Source organism: Bos indicus, chromosome 14 (genome assembly GCF_029378745.1).
Source record: "Bos indicus isolate NIAB-ARS_2022 breed Sahiwal x Tharparkar chromosome 14, NIAB-ARS_B.indTharparkar_mat_pri_1.0, whole genome shotgun sequence".
Lineage (NCBI taxonomy): Eukaryota > Metazoa > Chordata > Mammalia > Artiodactyla > Bovidae > Bos > Bos indicus.
The window spans coordinates 5,120,137-5,139,556 of NC_091773.1; the positions used below are offsets into that span (position 1 = coordinate 5,120,137).

At 37.9% G+C, this 19,420-nt stretch overlaps 2 long non-coding RNA genes across 2 annotated transcripts in view; one reads left to right on the plus strand and one right to left on the minus strand.

Moving 5' to 3' along the window:
- The window catches only part of LOC139186791 (uncharacterized), a 20,776-nt gene extending 17,525 nt beyond the window's left edge, over nucleotides 1-3,251 (minus strand). The window contains exon 1 of the long non-coding RNA XR_011570399.1: nucleotides 3,131-3,251. This is a non-coding gene — a long non-coding RNA (uncharacterized lncRNA). The remainder of the gene's footprint in view (nucleotides 1-3,130) is intronic.
- Nucleotides 1-10,541, plus strand: part of LOC139186792 (uncharacterized) — a 12,010-nt gene extending 1,469 nt beyond the window's left edge. The window contains exon 2 of the long non-coding RNA XR_011570400.1: nucleotides 10,328-10,541. This is a non-coding gene — a long non-coding RNA (uncharacterized lncRNA). The remainder of the gene's footprint in view (nucleotides 1-10,327) is intronic.
- Nucleotides 10,542-19,420: the final 8,879 nt, after the last annotated feature.

Sequence of the window (19,420 nt, forward strand, 5' to 3'; positions counted from 1 at the left end):
AATTTCGAGTAACACCTGTGCTACCCAACTGTCAGAGAATGATAATTTTTATAGTGTAAAGCAGTTTCTCCTTCTAATAATTAGGGACTTGTGTATATTAAATACGGATTTTTAATGTTTTTTAAGGACTCACCTTTATATTTCATTGCAAATGAATTTTTCCCAATAGAATGTTAGTTGATAAATGTCGTTTGGGATTTGATTCTCTAGTTTAATTATTATTCTTCCAAGATCTTGGATCTGCAACTTAATCTCTCTAAGCTATTGGCTTCTATTTTTTTTTAATTATAGCATAATACTGCTAAATTCCTTAAACTCCTACTAATTTTATGAGGATTATCAGAAGATAAATATTAATAACAATACACTGATTTAGCTTTATATTTCACAGGCCAGTTTGCCTTCCTTATCTTGTTTGATGGCAATATTTTTTAACTTTCATTTTTCCTGGATTATAATTTAGATATTTAAATATAAAATTCTGTAAATAAAATTATAACTACTATAATATTCAAGAGAGGGAAGTACAGTGTTAGTCGAGCAGTCGTGTCCGACTCTTTGCAACGCTATGGACTGTAGCACGCCAGGCTCCTCTGTCCATGGGATTTCCCAGGCAAGAATACTGGAGTGGGTTGTCATTTCCTTCTCCAGGGGATCTTCCCAACCCAAGGACTGAATTCCAGTCTCCTGCATTGCAAGCAGATTCTTACCTCCTGAGCCTCCAGGGAAGCGAGAGGGTACAAAATTACAATACAAATACAAAACATACATCAGTGAAGAAAAGAGATACAAAGTTAATTGTGTCAAATAGATGATTTATCAACTAGACTTTACCCCAGTTAAAATGCTGTATAAGAAGATAGTCAAAACTCACCAAAAATCAAAGACAGTAAAAATTATAGCAATGTAAATTTCGTAACGTATGAGTAGTGTAATTTTAAAACGTGATTGTGCTATTAGTGAGTGTGATGAAACATCACATAAATGTGCTGGATTAATGAAAGAACGAATGACCCCAAAATGTGCTGATAGGGCTCTAATGCCTGATGCAATAAGTTTGGTAAGCAAACCTAAAATATGAAATAAAATATGCATAAAATTGTCAAGGAAATACTCATTTAATCTTTGTTTCTTCTGATTTCGCACAGACACATGGATCAGTGAACGTTCTTAACATTTTGCAGGGGAAAAGTTTTTTACTCTCTTCTCTTAGCATTGACAGATAAACAGGAGAAATCATACCTATTTATATAAGTTGTACATGGTGGCTCAGTGGTAAAGAATCCACCGGCCAATGCAGGAGATGTAACAGACTCGGATTCCATCTGTGGGTCAGGAAGATTCCCTCGAAGAGAGCATAGCAACCTGCTCCATTATTCTTGCCTGGAGAATCCCATGGACAGAGGAGCCTGGGGGATTACAATCCTTGGGATCTCAAAAGAGTTGGACATGACTTCGCGACTAAACAACAGCAATAAACAGCATGAAACAGGAGCACCCATAAAGACGTGGTGAAACCTGCACATTTCTATATCAGGTTGAATAAAGAAAGCTAATTGTGGAAAGGCAACTAAATTCTGTGGGGAGGCAGAAGGAAAATGCAAGTTATGTCCACAAGTCCTGTTGTGTGGTATTATCATGGCTTCAGCTTCTCATTCGTCATGATGATGTTACTTTTTTTCCAGTATAGGGAAGGCATCATCTATATGAGTGTTTCCATCTCCTTTTCAAGAAGGAAAGAGATTAGAATGTTCTACTTGCATTTGCTGTTTCTCAAGTGCCTTTAGCTCAAAATAACCCATATATGGAAGTGGCATATTTTGATATGGCATGTTCTGCCAACCTTCAATGCAAAATTATAGTATTATGTGAGTTGTTATGGTACATTATCCTAGTAAAATATTATAAGAAACAAGAAAATGCATCATGGTAGTTACAAATGACATGTAGTATATGCTTATATGCTTTTTGTGAAAAGATGATAAGGAAGTACTATGAACAACTCTATATCCACAAATTGGATAAATTAGATGAAATGGGCTAGTAAGTTGAAAGACAGAAACTACCAAACCTGTACAAAAGAAAAAAAAAACATATCTTAAATGCACTATATCTATTGAATTAAATAAAGAATTTTAAAATTTTTCCAAAAAAGAAAATATCCAGTCCATATGGTTTTGTTGATGAATTCTATCAAACATTTAAGAAGGAAAACTAGCAATTCTCCACAATCTATGTCATAAACTAGAGGCAAGAGGAATACATTCTTAATTAATTTTAAGTGACTATAATTATCTGAATGGGCTTCCCTGGTGGCTCAGCAGTAAAGAGTCCACCTGCCAATGCAGGAGACACATTGATCCCTGGGTCAGGAAGGTTCCCTGGAGAAGGAAACAGAAACCCACTCCAGTATTCTTGCCTGCAAAATTCCAAGGACAGAGAAGCCTGGCTGACTACGTCTGTGGTGTTGCAAAGAGTTGGACATGGCTTAGTGACTAAACAACAGCAACAACAAATTATCTGAACACCAAATACTACAACCAAATGAAGCCATTACAAGGAAAGAAACCTATAGGTTAATATCTCTCATAGATATAAGCAAAAAACAAATCCTCAACAAAATAATAACAATTTTAATGCAGTGTGTCTAACAATAGAAATTTAGGCATCAGGACAAGTAGGGTGCAGTGATATATTCTCCTTTGCTCTAAACAATTGCAATTAGCAAAAGCACTTTTCATGTCTTCAGAGACTTAAAATTGTCCAATGTGTACTCAAAATATAGTAAACAAGATACAGCAAATACTCATATTACAGAGAATTTTTTTAAAGAATTCATCACTATGTGTTCTTTACTCATGACATTTCAAGGACTGCGTGAAGCAACAGGTATCAAGAATATCACATAAAATACATGAAATGAATGTCCACTCTGGACTTTCTGCTGTTTCTGGTGACTGGAGTGATCACAGTTTGTTCCAGAAGATATCATTGCTACACACATGAACAAGCGGCTAATCGTCAAAATGCACAGTGGTGTTCATCATGATGTTGCTATTAATTTTCTAGGACTTCCATAGTCAGCTGTCACTAACTGGGTGACTTTAACAACAGAAATGTTATTTTCTACCTGTTCTGGAGGCAGAAAGTCCAGGATCCAGGTGCCGGCTGCTTTGTTCATCCTGAGGCCGTTCTTCTTGGGTTCTGGATAACCACCTTCTTGCCATGTCATCACAGTTTCTCATTCGTATGCCCACACCTCTGGTGTTCTTTTGTGTCCAAATCTTCACTTTTATACAGACACTGGTCAAATTGGATTAGGGCTTACCATATTGGCCTCATTTAAACTTAATCACATTCTAGGAGGACTTGTCTCCAAATATAGTCACATTCTGAGGTTTCTGGGTTAAATCTTCAATATATGAATTTGCAGATTCAATTCAGTCAATAACAATAATTAAAACAATAAAGATGTTCTAAATATATAAGAAGAACAATCAAATCATTATATGATATGCACAAATTGAATATTAACCAGCCATAATATGTATCTATAAAAATAGATTGTTTTAAGGATGACTGTTGCACAGTGGCAACATGATATTATATTCAGTATAGTTACCAGATGGAATTTAAACAAGTTTAATAGCAGAGGAAAGGATTGGACATTTCCATAAGTGAAAATAAAGCAGTGTGCAGACCTGAGTGTAAAAAGGGCCCTGACTCTGTAAACAGAAGGGTAGAAAAAATGGTGCTTAACCACAAGTAATAGTTAATTAATCAGTGTAATTGTTTTTATTTCCTCCCAAATGTGTACATCTTGCAGATTTTCTGTAATGAGTTTGTATTGTTTTTATAATGGGAAAATTATGTTAGTCCTCTAAAACAATATAATAAAATTCATTCATTAAAGCAAGAATGAAAATTGTCGAGACAACCTGATTTCTTACAGAGGTTCTTCAGAGTCAGCTGCATTCTCAGTCCCTCTATTGGCTATGGTCTTGATCACAGTCTCAGCCACGCTGACCTGAGAGAAACTGGAAGATCACTGTGTTTTCAGTCCAAAGCACTGTTATAATTCCCTTTCTTTTACAGCTCTTTTCTTTGTCAAGAAATGAAGGCTGGATATCAGTGAAAATGGTGGTGCTAGGAACTCCACATTCTTAGCTCTCATAAAAACCCTAAAAAAATAGAGGGAAATCCAGAAAAGAAAATCACCTTTTTTTAGGTATAGTCATCCCTCTTTATCTGAAGGAAATTGGTTCCAAGATCTCCTAAAACTTATGGAACCTCGAGTCCCTTGTATGAACCTCTGTATATCCTTCTATATACTTTATTAATAAATCATTTCTAAGTGAGTGAGTGTTAGTCACTCAGTTGTGTCCGACTCTTTGTGACCACAGATAGTAGCCCACCAGGCTCCTCTGTGCATGGCATTCTCCAGGCAAGAATACTGGAGTGGGTTGCCATGCCCTTCTCCAGAGAATCTTCCCAAGCCAAAGATGGAAACCATGTCTCTTGCATCTCCTGCATTCTCAGGTTAATTCTTTACTGGTGAGCCACTGGGGAAGCCCAACGCTTTCAGTAGCCTGATATACAATGAAGAACAATGAGTAGAACCTAAAAGACCTGTAGGACATCATCAAATACACCAACACACCAACATATACATTCTTATAGTTTCTGGAGGAGAGGAGAGGGAGAAAGAGATAGGAAGAATATTTGAAAAAAAAAAAAACAGTGGTTAAAAATACCCAAAGCAGGTGAAAACATTAGTCTTTATATATAAGAAGCTGAACAAATTCCAAGTAGGATAAACTCAAAGAGACCTACACCAAAGCACAACATAATTAAATTGTCGAATACAAAGACCTTTCAAAGCAACAAGAGAAACATCTCTTAAGGTATAATTCAGTTCAGTTTAGTTTAGTCACTCAGTCGTGTCCGACGCTTTGCGACCCCATGAATCGCAGCACGCCAGGCCTCCCTGTCCATCACCGACTCCTGGAGTTCACTCAGACTCACGTCCATCGAGTCAGTGATGCCATCCAGCCATCTCATCCTCTGTCGTCCCCTTCTCCTCCTGCCCCCAATCCTTCCCAACATCAGAGTCTTTTCCAGTGAGTCAACACTTCACATGAGGTGGCCAAAGTACTGGAGTTTCAGATTTAGCATCATTCCTTCCAAAAACATCCCAGGGCTGATCTCCTTCAGAATGGACTGGCTGGATCTCCTTGCAGTCCAAGGCACTCTCAAGAGTCTTCTCCAACACCACAGTTGAAAAGCATCAATTCTTCAGTGCTCAGCCTTCTTCACAGTCCAACTCTCACATCCATACATGACCACAGGAAAAACCATAGCCTTGACTAGACGGACCTTTGTTAGCAAAGTAATGTCTCTGCTTTTGAATATGCTATCTAGGTTGGTCATAACTTTCCTTTCAAGGAGTAAGCGTCTTTTATTAATTTCATGGCTGTAGTCACCATCTGCAGTGATTTTGGAGCCCCCAAAAATAAAGTCTGACACTGTTTCCACTGTTTCCCCATCTATTTCCCATGAAGTGATGGGACCGGATGCCATGGTCTTCGTTTTATTAATGTGGAGCTTTAAGCCAACTTTTTCACTCTCCACTTTCTCTTTCATCAAGAGGCTTTTGAGTTCCTCTTCACTTTCTGCCATAAAGGTGGTGTCATCTGCATATCTGAGGTTATTGATATCTCTCCCGGCAATCTTGATTCCAGCTTGTGTTTCCTCCAGTCCAGCGTTTCTCATGATGTACTCTGCATAGAAGTTAAATAAGCAGGGTGACAATATACAGCCTTGACATACTCCTTTTCCTATTTGGAACCAGTCTCTTGTTCCATGTCCAGTTCTAACTGTTGCTTCCTGACCTGCATACAGATTTCTCAAGTGGCAGGTCAGGTGATCTGGTATTCCCATCTCTTTCAGAATTTTCCACAGTTTATTGTGATCCACACAGTCAAAGGTTTTGGCATAGTCAACAAAGCAGAAATAGATGTTTTTCTGGAACTCTCTTGCTTTTTCCATGATCCAGCAGATGTTGGCAATTTGATCTCTGGCTCCTCTGCCTTTTCTAAAACCAGCTTGAACATCAGGAAGTTCACGGTTCACATATTGCTAAAGCCTGGCTTGGAGAATTTTGAGCATTACTTTACTAGCATGTGAGATGAGTGCAATTGTGCAGTAGTTTGAGCATTCTTTGGCATTGCCTTTCTTTGAGATTGGAATGAAAACTGACCTTTTCCAGTCCTGTGGCCACTGCTGAGTTTTCCAAATTTGCTGGCATATTGAGTGTAGCACTTTCACAGCATCATTTTTCAGGATTTGAAATAGCTCAACTGGAATTCCATCACCTCCACTAGCTTTGTTCGTAGTGATGCTTTCTAAGGCCCACTTGACTTCACATTCCAGGATGTCTGGCTCTAGGTCAGTGATCACACCATTGTGATTATCTGGGTTGTGAAGCTCTTTTTTGTGCAGTTTTCTGTGTATTCTTGCCACCTCTTTTTAATATCTTCTGCTTCTGTGAGGTCCAAACCTTTTCTGTCCTTTATCGAGCCCATTTTGCATGAAATGTTCCCTTGGTATGTCTAGTTTTCTTGAAGAGATCTCTAGTCTTTCCCATTCTGTTGTTTTCCTCTATTTCTTTGCATTGATATCTGAGGAAGGTATAAGGAACTCTCAAAAAGATCAGTAAACAATTGCTCATTAGAATCTGTGGAGGCCAGAAGACATTTGGATGATTTATTGAAATTCCTGAAAGAAAAATAGCTGACAACCAAAAAGCTCTGTATCTTCAAAATACAAGGAACAACTAAGATAAAAGGTAAGATTTTTCTTGCTATCAGACCTGCCCTAAAACAAATGCTAATGGGAATTTTGCAGGTTAGGAAGAAAAAACCCTAGGCAGTAACTCAAATCTACATGAAAAACATAAAAACACTGAGAGATATGATTATGTAAACAAATATAAAAAATACATGAATATGTTTTTGTTTGTAATTTTTGTTATTGTTCTTTCTTCTTTAAAACTCAGGATTATTGATCTTGTTCTCACTTTATTCTAATTCATTACAGGTTCTAAATATTATGAATCTTCTTATAAATCCTAAATAGCCCTTCTGTGCATCCTATGCACCAGGTCAATTTAATGATCCATTTCCTTTATACATTTTTGACAGATTTGTTTCTTATTGTTCATGACTTTGCTCCAATTAGGATGAACCTAATAGACACATTTTGGAAGTATTACTGTATTGCTAGCTCAAGAATAATGCAAAGGGCCTTGTGTAGTTTTCAGTTTTATTAGAATATTTAGGAATGTCTCCAGTGATTTTGTCTGTGGATATGATGCTAAAAGGCAAAAGACAAATATTTTTAGGTGAACTTTCAATCACTGGAAAGTTCTTATCCCTGTTACTCCAATGCACAGACTGTGCAAACTAATACTTGAGAATTTTCCATTTACAGTGGGAATATTGACAGGCTCTATCACAGGCTGAGAAGGTTAATAGAGTGGAGAGGGTTTGGGGAACTATCTCTCATGATGAACAGTTGAAGAGACTGATAACATTAATCCTGGAACAGAAGAGATTAAAATAGTGCTTCTTGAAAGTGCTTTTAAATTACTGAAAGACTTTGATTTAGTGACAATTAAAATCCAAAATCACAAAGCTGATAAGAAGGAGAGCTACTGTGGTTGAAACAAGGTCAGAAACCTTAAGACCAGAAAGCAGTCTCTGCAGCTTAATTCTCAGCTCCTCTGTCTGGGGATCCTTCCTGGGAATACAGAAAAGCACTTTTCTAAGAAGATAGTTTTAGATACTATAAGGTATTATAAAATTCCATCACAAGGAATAAAAGAAATTATATTGACCTAAAAGATAGATTCAAGACTATTTTTAAAAGTATCATTAGGTTAAATAAAACACGTAGCATAATGTGTAATAATTACTTTAATAGTAATATTTTCTACCAGTTATTGTAACAGGTTACTATTATGGTTATGAATCAGGACTTAAAAACATGAATCCTAATATTTCCACTTACTCACTGTATGACCTTGGGCAAATACACTATATATGATTGAATTTCTTCATCTATAAAATAGATGTATAATGTACCTTTCTTAAGTTTTCATATCAAATGATTAAAGAATTTTTGTGATACATTATAAGATGTTTGGCACCTAGAGAGTACTACTTATGCATTTGAAATATAAATAATCGGGCTTCCCAGGTAGCTTTAGTGCTAAAGAACCTGCCTGCCAATATAGGAGACTTAAGAGACACAGCGCAGATTTGACCCCCGGGTTGGGAAAATCCCCTGGAGGAGGGCATGGCAACCCATTCCAGTATTCTTGCCTGGAAAATCCCATGGACAGAGAAACCTGGCAGGCTATAGTCCAGAGGGTCACAAAGAGTCAGACAGGACTGAAGCGACTTAGTATATATAAATTACTCAACAATTTAATACACAAACCAATCAATCTATGAGAAAAAAATACAGATGTTGTTGCATGAAAGCTAATTATTTGTAAATTTGAAAAGTTAAAGATTTACAGACTAAGGACGGTTTGTTCAAAACACCTCTGTTACAGCTAAAGAAACAAAGTTCAAGATTGTATCTGATAATGAATTCGTTATGTTCTTTATCAATACACTGATATTCATCTCAGTTGATTTCATAAAAAATAGATAAAAATTTTATTTTTCACAATTCTTAGGTATAATTTCTTGGGGGTGTTTTGTTCAAATGAACCTCCAGAATTAAAGACCTAAAATATCTGGTTGCTGTTGTTGTTTCCTCACTAAGTTGTGTCTGAATTTTTTGTGACTCCAGAGGCTATAGCTAGCCAGGTTCCTCTGTCCATGAGATTTCCCAGGCAAGAATATTGAAGTGGGTTGCCATCTACTTTTCCAGGGGATCTTCCTGATCCAGGGATTGAACCTGTCTCTCCCTCATTGGCACGCATGTTCTGTACCACTGAGCTATCACGGAAGGCCAAAATATCTGGATTTATTTAAAAAACACAAAATTCAAAGAAGAACTGCTATTGTGGTCAGTTGGGTCTGAGTAGAAGGAATCAAATTTCAAGTAAAATACCAAAATTAGAAGACTGCAAGTACAAACCAGAAGATGTTCCCAAGTCTATAAAAGTAGTCAGAGAAATTATGGATTAATAAGTAATAATTTATAATTGATAAATTATGACAAGAGCTTTGTGAGATTAGTAAAACAGGAGCTGAGTTTAGGACTGAGACATCTTGGTGTCTCAGCTTTAGTTACTTTTCTTCTTTTCTCCTCTTCTTCCTGAAGAGAAGCAGTCTGATGTGTGGCTGACAAGGCAACAAGCCAAGGACCGAGACAGGTCTTTTCCTGGTAGCCTCCATGAACTGAATTTCATAGTAACATGACAAGGAGTTTGCAGCGGATTTGGTGTGGTCTGTTGCTGTTCCATGACTTCCCTTCTGACGTCATAACTGGGGACGATAACCTGATTGAGAGATTCTGGTGGGAATGTACACACTGGTGCAGCCACTATGGAGAACAATATGGAGGTTGCTTAAGAAATTAAAAATAGAGCTACAGTATGATCCAGCAGTCCCACTCTGGGCATATACCTGGAGAAGAACATGGTTTGAAAGGATCCGTGCCCCCAGTTTTCATTGCAGCCCAGTTTATGATAGCCAAGACATGGAAGCAACCTAAATGTCCATCGTCAGAGGAAAAGATAAACAATATATGGTGCATATATACAATGGAATATGGTGCGTGTGCTCGTTGGCTCAGTTGTGTCCGACTCTTTGCAATCACGTGGACAGTAACCTCCAGGCTCCTCTGTCCATGGAATTCTCCAGGCAAGAATACTGGAGTGGGTTGCCATTTCCGACTCCACAACAGAGTATTATTCAACTATTAAACAGGATGAAATATGCATTTGCAGCAACGTGGATGGACCTGGAGATTAGCGAACGAAGTGAAGTAAGTCAGACAAAGACAAATGTTATATGATATCACTTACATGCAGACTCTAAAAAATGATGCAAATGAAAATACTTACAGAGCAAAATAGTAAGGAAAATAGTCTAGCGTAAAAAAGAAGGATTCCAGTATCTCCAGATGTGCCCATTCTATGTTAGGGGTCATATTGAAAAGTTTATTTAATTAAAATTCCCTATCATAGGACTTTGTTTACATCTTCCTCCCACTATAAAATATTGATATAAAAGAGAGCAAAAATTGCTAGGCATTTTATTTTCTTAGTAATATATTATATATATATATTTTTTCTTTTTTTTGCTAGGTGGCTTCAAGTTAGGAACCTCAGGTCCCAGATTGGAAATGCCACTTACCTTCATCTGTAGGTGAAAAGCAGAAAGTCCCTCTGCTCGGCTTCTAAGATGCTGCTGCCTTTGAGTGCAAGGACAACCTCTCCATCTTACTTTACCAGCAGTGCTTTTAGGGTCTCAATCCAAAGAGATGGGTGATTGGATTAATAAATTGAAAGGACTGGCTGATGTGTTGGCTCAGGGTATTTTTATAAAATATTAGGTGTAAACAGTTGGAAATAAATGTGGCAATATTTCTGACCTAATTATTACCACCTGAGAAGACATCAAGACAGAGATGGTTTAAAAGAAATAGAAACTTTGATTCTTTATTAAAGATCAGCAAACTTTGATGGAGTAAGACAATCATTCTGACTTCATTTTAAGAGTCTATGGTAGGAATAAAAATATTCAAGATATTAAATAGTGAAAAACAAACAAAAATCACTGTGTTTCTGAAGAAGATTATAACCGTGAAAACCAAAGAAGAGAAACAGTTTATTCATTGATTTGTTTGGTTGAATGATTAACTCGTATATTCATCCACTCAGCAAATGGTTATCAAATATTTAAGCCTGCAAGTTTTCCTCAATCTCTTTTTCCACTCTCACCTCTTATTGTTATTTGTATGTCTGTGCTCTAACTACATTGTAACTATATCACAATTTCTAGAAATCACTATACCTTTTCATGTTTCTAAACAATTAAGTATGTATTAGTTTGGAATACTCATTTTTCAACCAGGTTTTTTGAATCATTTTTTAAGACTTTGTCAAATTTTACATTCATAACATCACATAAGACCGCATCGGGTAGTCAGGGTACCTTCTGCAATGTTCCTAAAGCCTGTAACCTTGCAAATGCAGCTATGCTAGAGAACTTCAGAGGAAAGTCATGAAAGTCACCTCTATGCCAAATACATTCTTATACAGACGTTTGAAGGAAAGAGGAATCTATTGTGGAAAAACTAATTCTGGAGGGAAAAAATAGGAAATAGGAAACATTTGCAAAATTCAAATTAGAAGCCTCTGTATTTTCAGGAAAATACCACAGCCAGAATCAGAGAACTAGACTGCTCAACAGAACAGAAGACAAACATTTTGAGAAAGGGAGGCTGAGTGATGATGAATGGGCTGGACACAGGGGGTGAGAGGGTGGAAGAAAGGGGCAGAAGGCAGAGCTCAGTGTGAAGCATTTGAGCTAATAAAGTCTGTAACTACCTATATCACAGGTAGGTGATTCATGAGCCCTCCACCTTTCCAGCCCATTAATGCCCCATTTAGAATATCCAGGAGATGGATTACTGCACTAACTACCTTGCACACTGGATTTACAGGGACGATTTACTGGAATATTTCCCCCTCCAATAAATCACAGTATGAATATTGATTGTGGTGCCCTGTACTTATCTAAACGCTTTATGTGGATTATAAAAGAAAAGCAATGGCTGTTTCCGTGGAAAGGTTTGAAGAGGAAGGATCTTGTCGAGAAAACGAGTCTACAGAGGTGTTCTAAAATATGCAAGGCCAGTATTACATAGTGAGGAATGAGTGTGTAACACAGCATTGCCGATCGGGACCAATTTATTAGATGCTATACAAGTGCTAAACCACCTTAAATCAATAGTTTGCAAGACAGCAGAAGGTTGGGTGTGATAAGTCATCATCCTGATGAAATATAGATTATTCCAAAACTATTAAACAAGCGGTAGGTGTCAGGAAAGTTGTTCACTTTTCAGAGCTAAGCAAAACCATCTATTTCAGAGGAGTGGAATCAATAGACATTGGTGGCCTGCCTTGTAGCCTGAATATATACATAAACGGATAGCTAAAATTACTCATTGACACTTGGTGGGGTTATACTGCCTTCACTGTTGTTCAATTTTTGAAAAATAATTCTCTAAGGAATGTGCTGAAGTGAGAAATAGAAGGAGCTGCACCTTATACCTCTTCCCCTCAACTTCTCCCCCTTAGATGTCTCTCCTTTTCTTTCTCTTCTTCCTCTTTGCTGCCATTCGAGGAACATCTATTGTGTGATAATAGATAATCAATACTGCCTTGAGAGATTCGTGTGGGTTAATCTAGGTAATATGTAATCAACATTGAGGGACTTCCCGGCAGTACAGTGGTTAAGAATCCACCTTCCAGTGCAGGGGACACGGGTTTGATCCCTGGTCAGAGAACTGGAACCCCGCATGCCACAGGGCACCTAAACCTGTCTTGCAAACTGCAGAACCCACGTGCTCCTGAGCCCTCCCACCACAATAAAGATCTCACACAGCCAAATAAATGAATGCATGAATAAAAGAGACAATTTTCATCCTTAAAAATAAAATAAAACAATACTGAGAAGCAGCTGTTATTTCCTTGAGCTAGGTAATAGGTGTTCAGAATAACTATGTCCTCTGCCTAATGCCAAACATTTAGGGAGTGGCATATTGGGCATGGGATGGAGACGTTTGAATGGTCTCTGCTTTCCATTGGGAGATCTCATGAGCATTGCATCAGTCTCCCCATGTGGACATCAATTAGTTTCATGTCATCAAAGACACTGCTTGCAAAGCCCTCTTCGTCTGAGTGGCTACAGAGATAAGTCTGGTCCGGAGGAATCACGGGCATTTCCAAACGTGGTTTGTCATAAAAATAACCAAGGGTAACATAGATTTCTCAGACCATGCTAGAATTATGCAGGAGATTTTTAAAAGAGAAAGTCTGAAGACTTTTATTTTTCTTCCCATGGGTATTTCAAGGTTGAGAAACATTCAAGTAACACATATCTTTTTTTTTTAATTTTATTTTATTTTTAAACTTTACAATATTGTATTAGTTTTGCCAAACATCGAAATGAATCCACCACAGGTATACCTGCGCTCCCCATCCTGAACCTCCCTCCCTCCTCCCTCCCCTACCCTCCCTCTGGGTCGTCCCAGTGCACCAGCCCCAAGCATCCAGTACCGTGCACCGAACCTGGACTGGTGACTCGCCTCATACATGACACTATACATGTTTCAATGCCATTCTCCCAAATCTCCCCACCCTCTCCCTCTCCCACAGAGTCCACAAGACTGATCCACACATCGGTGTCTCCCTTGCAGTCTCGTACACAGGGCTATCGTTACCATCTTTCTAAATTCCATATATATGCGTTAGTATACTGTATTGGTGTTTTTCTTTCTGGCTTACTTCACTCTGTATAATAGGTTCCAGTTTCATCCATCTCATTAGAACTGATTCAAATGTATTCTTTTTAATGGCTGAGTAATACTCCATTGTATATATGTACCACTGCTTTCTTATCCATTCATCTGCTGATGGACATCTAGGTTGCTTCCATGTCCTGGCTATTATAAACAGTGCTGCGATGAACATTGGGGTACACGTGTCTCTTTCCCTTCTGGTTTCCTCAGTGTGTATGCCCAGCAGTGGGATTGCTGGATCATAAGGCAGTTCTATTTCCAGTTTTTAAAGGAATCTCCACACTGTTCTCCAGAGTGGCTGTACTAGTTTGCATTCCCACCAACAGTGTAAGAGAGTTCCCTTTTCTCCACACCCTCTCCAGCATTTATTGCTTGTAGACTTTTGGATCGCAGCCATTCTGACTGGTGTGAAATGGTACCTCATAGTGGTTTTGATTTGCATTTCTCTGATAATGAGTGATGTTGAGCATCTTTTCATGTGTTTGTTAGCCATCTGTATGTCTTCTTTGGAGAAATGTCTATTTAGTTTTTGGCCCATTTTTTGATTGGGTCATTTATTTTTCTGGAGTTGAGCTGTAGGAGTTGCTTGTATATTTTTGAGATTAGTTGTTTGTCCATTGCTTCATTTGCTATTATTTTCTCCCATTCTGAAGGCTGCCTTTTCACCTTGCTAATAGTTTCCTTTGTTGTGCAGAAGCTTTTAATTTTAATTAGGTCCCATTTGTTTATTTTTGCTTTTATTTCCAATATTCTGGGAGGTGGGTCATAGAGGATCCTGCTGTGATGTATGTCGGAGAGTGTTTTGCCTATGTTCTCCTCTAGGAGTTTTATAGTTTCTGGTCTTACATTTAGATCTTTAATCCATTTTGAGTTTATTTTTGTGTAAGGTGTTAGAAAGTGTTCTAGTTTCATTCTTTTACAAGTGGTTGACCAGTTTTCCCAGCACCACTTGTTAAAGAGATTGTCTTTAATCCATTGTATATTTTTGCCACTTTCCAAAACTGGACCAGGAAGAAATAGAAAATCTTAACAGACCCATCACAAGCACGGAAATTGAAACTGTAATAAAAAATCTTCCAGCAAACAAAAGCCCCGGTCCAGACGGCTTCACAGCTGAATTCTACCAAAAATTTAGAGAAGAGCTAACACCTATCCTGCTCAAACTCTTCCAGAAAATTGCAGAGGAAGGTAAACTTCCAAACTCATTCTATGAGGCCACCATCACCCTAATACCAAAACCTGAAAAAGATGCCACAAAAAAAGAAACTACAGGCCAATATCACTGATGAACATAGATGCAAAAATCCTTAACAAAATTCTAGCAATCAGAATCCAACAACACATTAAAAAGATCATACACCATGACCAAGTGGGCTTTATCCCAGGGATGCAAGGATTCTTCAATATCCGCAAATCAATCAATGTTATATATACACCACATTAACAAATTGAAAAACAAAAACCATATGATTATCTCAATAGATGCAGAGAAAGCCTTTGACAAAATTCAACATCCATTTATGATAAGAACTCTCCAGAAAGCAGGAATAGAAGGAACATACCTCAACACAATAAAAGCTATATATGACAAACCCACAGCAAACGTTATCCTCAATGGTGAAAAATTGAAAGCATTTCCTCTAAAGTCAGGAACAAGACAAGGGTGCCCACTTTCACCATTACTATTCAACAAGTAACACATATCTTAAGCTCCTTGCTGAGATCCTTGTATTTTGAAATGTGCCATTACATTCTCAGGTCCTCTAACACAGAAATAAGGGACAAATTTCAGTTTTTATTCTCTGTCAGTGTAATCTTTCTTTCCTCTCCATTTCGTTGTCTTACTCTCTCTAAGATTTTTCACTGATTCTATCAGTGTATCTCCAACCCTCATCTTTTTGTCATATTGATATTTTATCTCATTTATTATTTTAATGAAGTATAGTTGATTTACAATATTTCAGGCATACAGCAAAGAGATTCAGTTATACATGCATATATTCCTTTTTCAGATTCTGTTCCATTATAGGAAAATATATTGAATAGAGTTCCATGTACTACACAGTAGATTCTTATTGTTTATTTTGTATATGGTATGTATATCTGTTAGTCCCAAATTCCAAATATGTCCCTCCCCGCTTTCTCCTTTGGTAACCATAAGTTTGTTTCCTATGTCTATGAGTCCATTCCTGTATGTAATAAGTTCATGTTCACCTGCCCCTGCCCCCCTGTGGCACCCCTGGTAAAAGCTCAAAGAAAACCCAAGCCTCCTGCTCTGTCGTGTAAACTGTACACAGTCCACAGGTACATGAGCAGGTGATGATGGTCCAACATGATTATTGGGAGCTTTGACTTTTGAAGGAGAGAGATTCATTTCTTTTGGTCCCCAAATAAATTAACCAAACAAGGTGGATAGGAAGAGATCCAGGGTTCATAGGAGAAAAGGTGGGAGACAAACTGGAAATGTAGGTGAAGAGGTGAATCTAAGCAGAGGTACATTAAGACATGCATCACAGCAGACGGCAAAGGACCTAGAGGTGTGACGTGAAGCTGTATTTGGTTACATCTGACCTCTCTTCACACATTAAAACCCATTTCAAAAACATGTCACCATTCATTGATACAGGCCCTTTATGCCTAACACATCCTATGCAACATATACATGGAAAATACATTGATAAATGATACAGAATTTCAAGCTCATTCATCAACAAGCGAGATGGTTACAAATGTTGTGTAGTGGCTAAGTCGTGTCTGACTCTTTGTGACCCGCTGGACTGCAGCCCCCAGGCTCCTCTGTCCATGGGATTCTCCAGGCAAGAATACTGGAGTGGGTTGCCATTGCCTTCTCCAAGGGATCTTCCCAACTCGGGATCAAGCCTGTGTCTTCTGCACTGGCCTGCAGGTTCTTTACCGCTGAGCCACCAGGGAAGTCCCAGTTACAAATGACCATAGAATAAATTGGAATGATAAAAACAAGGTAGAGAGATAACATTTGTCTTCAAACAAAGCTTTAGGAAACTAGAGCTTTCTTCCAATCAGATGGCCCGATAATAATGAAATTTGAGGTAATGCATGAGATTCATAAATATTTAGAATCACTGCTCCTCCCAACAGCCCATGATGATAATAATTTTGTACAAATCTATGCCAAATATTATAAACTCAAAACACATGTATCTTTCCTAGCAAACTGATACTCAATTTTTTATTAAGTAACTTGCTTCTGTCTTTTTTAAATATCAGAATACTCCAAAATATAGTTAATGTTTTTCAGTTGCTTTCAATATCCCAGAATTTTTGAATAATTCACTTCTTTGTCTCTTACACTATCACTTAAACAGTAGATTTTAGCCTTTGTAGTCTTTTTCTTTTAATTCAAAAATTCACATGATGTTTAATGCATGTTGCTGCAGATCCTGCTATGCATGGTGATGCACCACATACCAAAGGAAAGGTGATGAATGAGCTTGAAATTGTGTATTATTTATCAGTGCATTTTCCATGTATATGTTGCGTAGGGTTTGTTAGAAATAAAGCCTCAGCCAGTGAATGGCAACATGATTTTGAAATGGGTTTTAATATGTAAGGAGAGGCCATATTCTGGCAAGGTACTCTTTTAACTGTGTGACCTCGGGCAAGCTGCTTCACCTTTTTGTGCATCCATGGGGCCAGCAGTAACTATTCATGAATTGGGAGGATTGAACCATGTGATGACACCCAATAAACTGTCAGCATGAAATTCTCTCTTTCCTCCTTAATAATTCCACTCAAGCTAAAGTATTTAATGGTTCTAACCAAGATAATAGCAGGAAGGATTGAAATTTTATTTCTACCACATGGTATGGGTGAACATAGGGGAATAAAATGCTAATGAAAATCTCCTCTTCTTTCTCAAAGCTGCTAAATTGAGCTGGAAATAGCAAAGCAGAAATATTCTTCACAGCCGTCTTCCAAAGCTTCAACTAGCTCTGCTTTCCTGAAATACCTCCCATCCCAGCTTCTGCACTTGAGCTTCACACTTAAGAGTTTCTGGGCCCAGCTGGCACTCCAAGGACTTAGGAAAGAAAGACTGTAATAGTTAGCATTTAGTATACAGTGAATATCTCAATTCTGAAAGTTCCTTGCCTTGGAGAACTTATACTCTGGACAATAAATGTAAGAGATACTTGGCACTTGGAAAAAAAAAAAAACTCCTTCCAGACCCAGCTGGTTGAGAAAATAAAATTAATAAATATTCAAGGAGGACCCTTTTCCTTCTTTTCTGGATGAGTTTTGATTAGAATCCTTACCAGTATGAATGCTATTTTAAGCACCTTGTTCCAGGGCCCCATGTCATTATAAGGAAATGTTAAAAAACAGATTGTCGATGTGTGGTTTCCAGGTAATGAGTTGTCTCCTGTCTTTGTGCACAGAATTCATTAGCTCCGGAATATTTTTTTCCTCCAGATTACCTTGTGAATTCCATTTGTCCTTCATCCCGGCTTATCTGTTACCTCTTTCTAAGCCACCCAGACCCTTTTCTGCACGTACAAGCCAGCTGTTCCACGTTCAGCGTCGTCTTTGTGTTGTTGTTGTTAAGTTGTCCAGGCGAGTCTGACTCTTTGTGACTCCATGAACGCCAGTCTTTATACCTACATTGGAAATCACCTTCTGCCAAACAAGGTGCTAGCGTTTTATTTATATTGTATCATTGAATCTTGGTAAGAATGAATGTGCTATTATCTCTTTGGTGCAGGTATTGAAACTCACATGACTTGGCTTGAGTTGTTTGCCTAAGGTTATTCATCCAGCCGATGTCTAGATCTGAATTTGAATCCAGATAAACCTGGCCTCAGTCGTGGGCTGTAACCTACCCTACCTCACTACCTTTTCTCAGAATTCCTTTCCCAGTCTTGACGGAGGTGGGTAGATGACTTGAACCTGTTACATTCCATGGGATTTCGACTGAAGCGAGTCCTTGATCACATCAGATCACATATGAACATTCTAGATGTAGATCATTGGATTTGCAGAAAGATAGACCTGCATTTGGTTTCAAACTCTGTTCCATAGCTCACTGGGTGTCCTTAGCTCATTCAGTTAAACTTTGAGCTGCCATTTTCTGATGTGAAAAATAAGAAAAAAAAAAAAATGAAACACCCTGCACACACAAATCTTTATCTTGTGATTTTGTGAGGGTTAATTGAGATAAAAATACAAAGCAATCCATAAAGTGTCTCTTTTATGGTGGCAATACATGATAGCTATAAAGATAATAGTAGTTATTATGAGTGTCATCATGGTTATAAGAGATGTCAAAACTAGAGAGGAGAATGAATAGGATATCTGAGTCCAGGAAAATGTTTGAGCACTGCTAAGTCCTCCCCTTAAATGTTCTTCTCCCTAATATTCATGTTAATGTACTCTGAAAATATTCAGAAAATATTTATTAAACACCTAGCACATGCCATGCACTATTCTGGTGCTGGTTTTGTCATCCTTTAGATTTGAGATTAACTATCTTTTTTTTTAATTTAGAGGAGCATTTCTTCCCCACCCTCTGTAAAAGAGGACGCTACTCAATTTCCATGTTTGTCTGCATCAAGTATATTTGTAGTTATATTTTTGCTTTGCCCTCTCCTCTCTATATGTCCATCTCCCCCATGGACAATAGGAACCGGGACTTAGCACAGCACTCAGCCTATTAGAGTTGTCCAGTCAGTACTAAAGAGTGATTGACATGAACTGAAGAAAGACTCTAAGAGGTGGCAAGTGGAAGGAGCCAGAATAATTAAACCCAACTAGAGAGGCATATCTATAAAAAGATAAATATTACATAGACAAAAGCAAGAAAAAACAGTTTAAGAGCAAATGAGATAGAAAGCTGAAA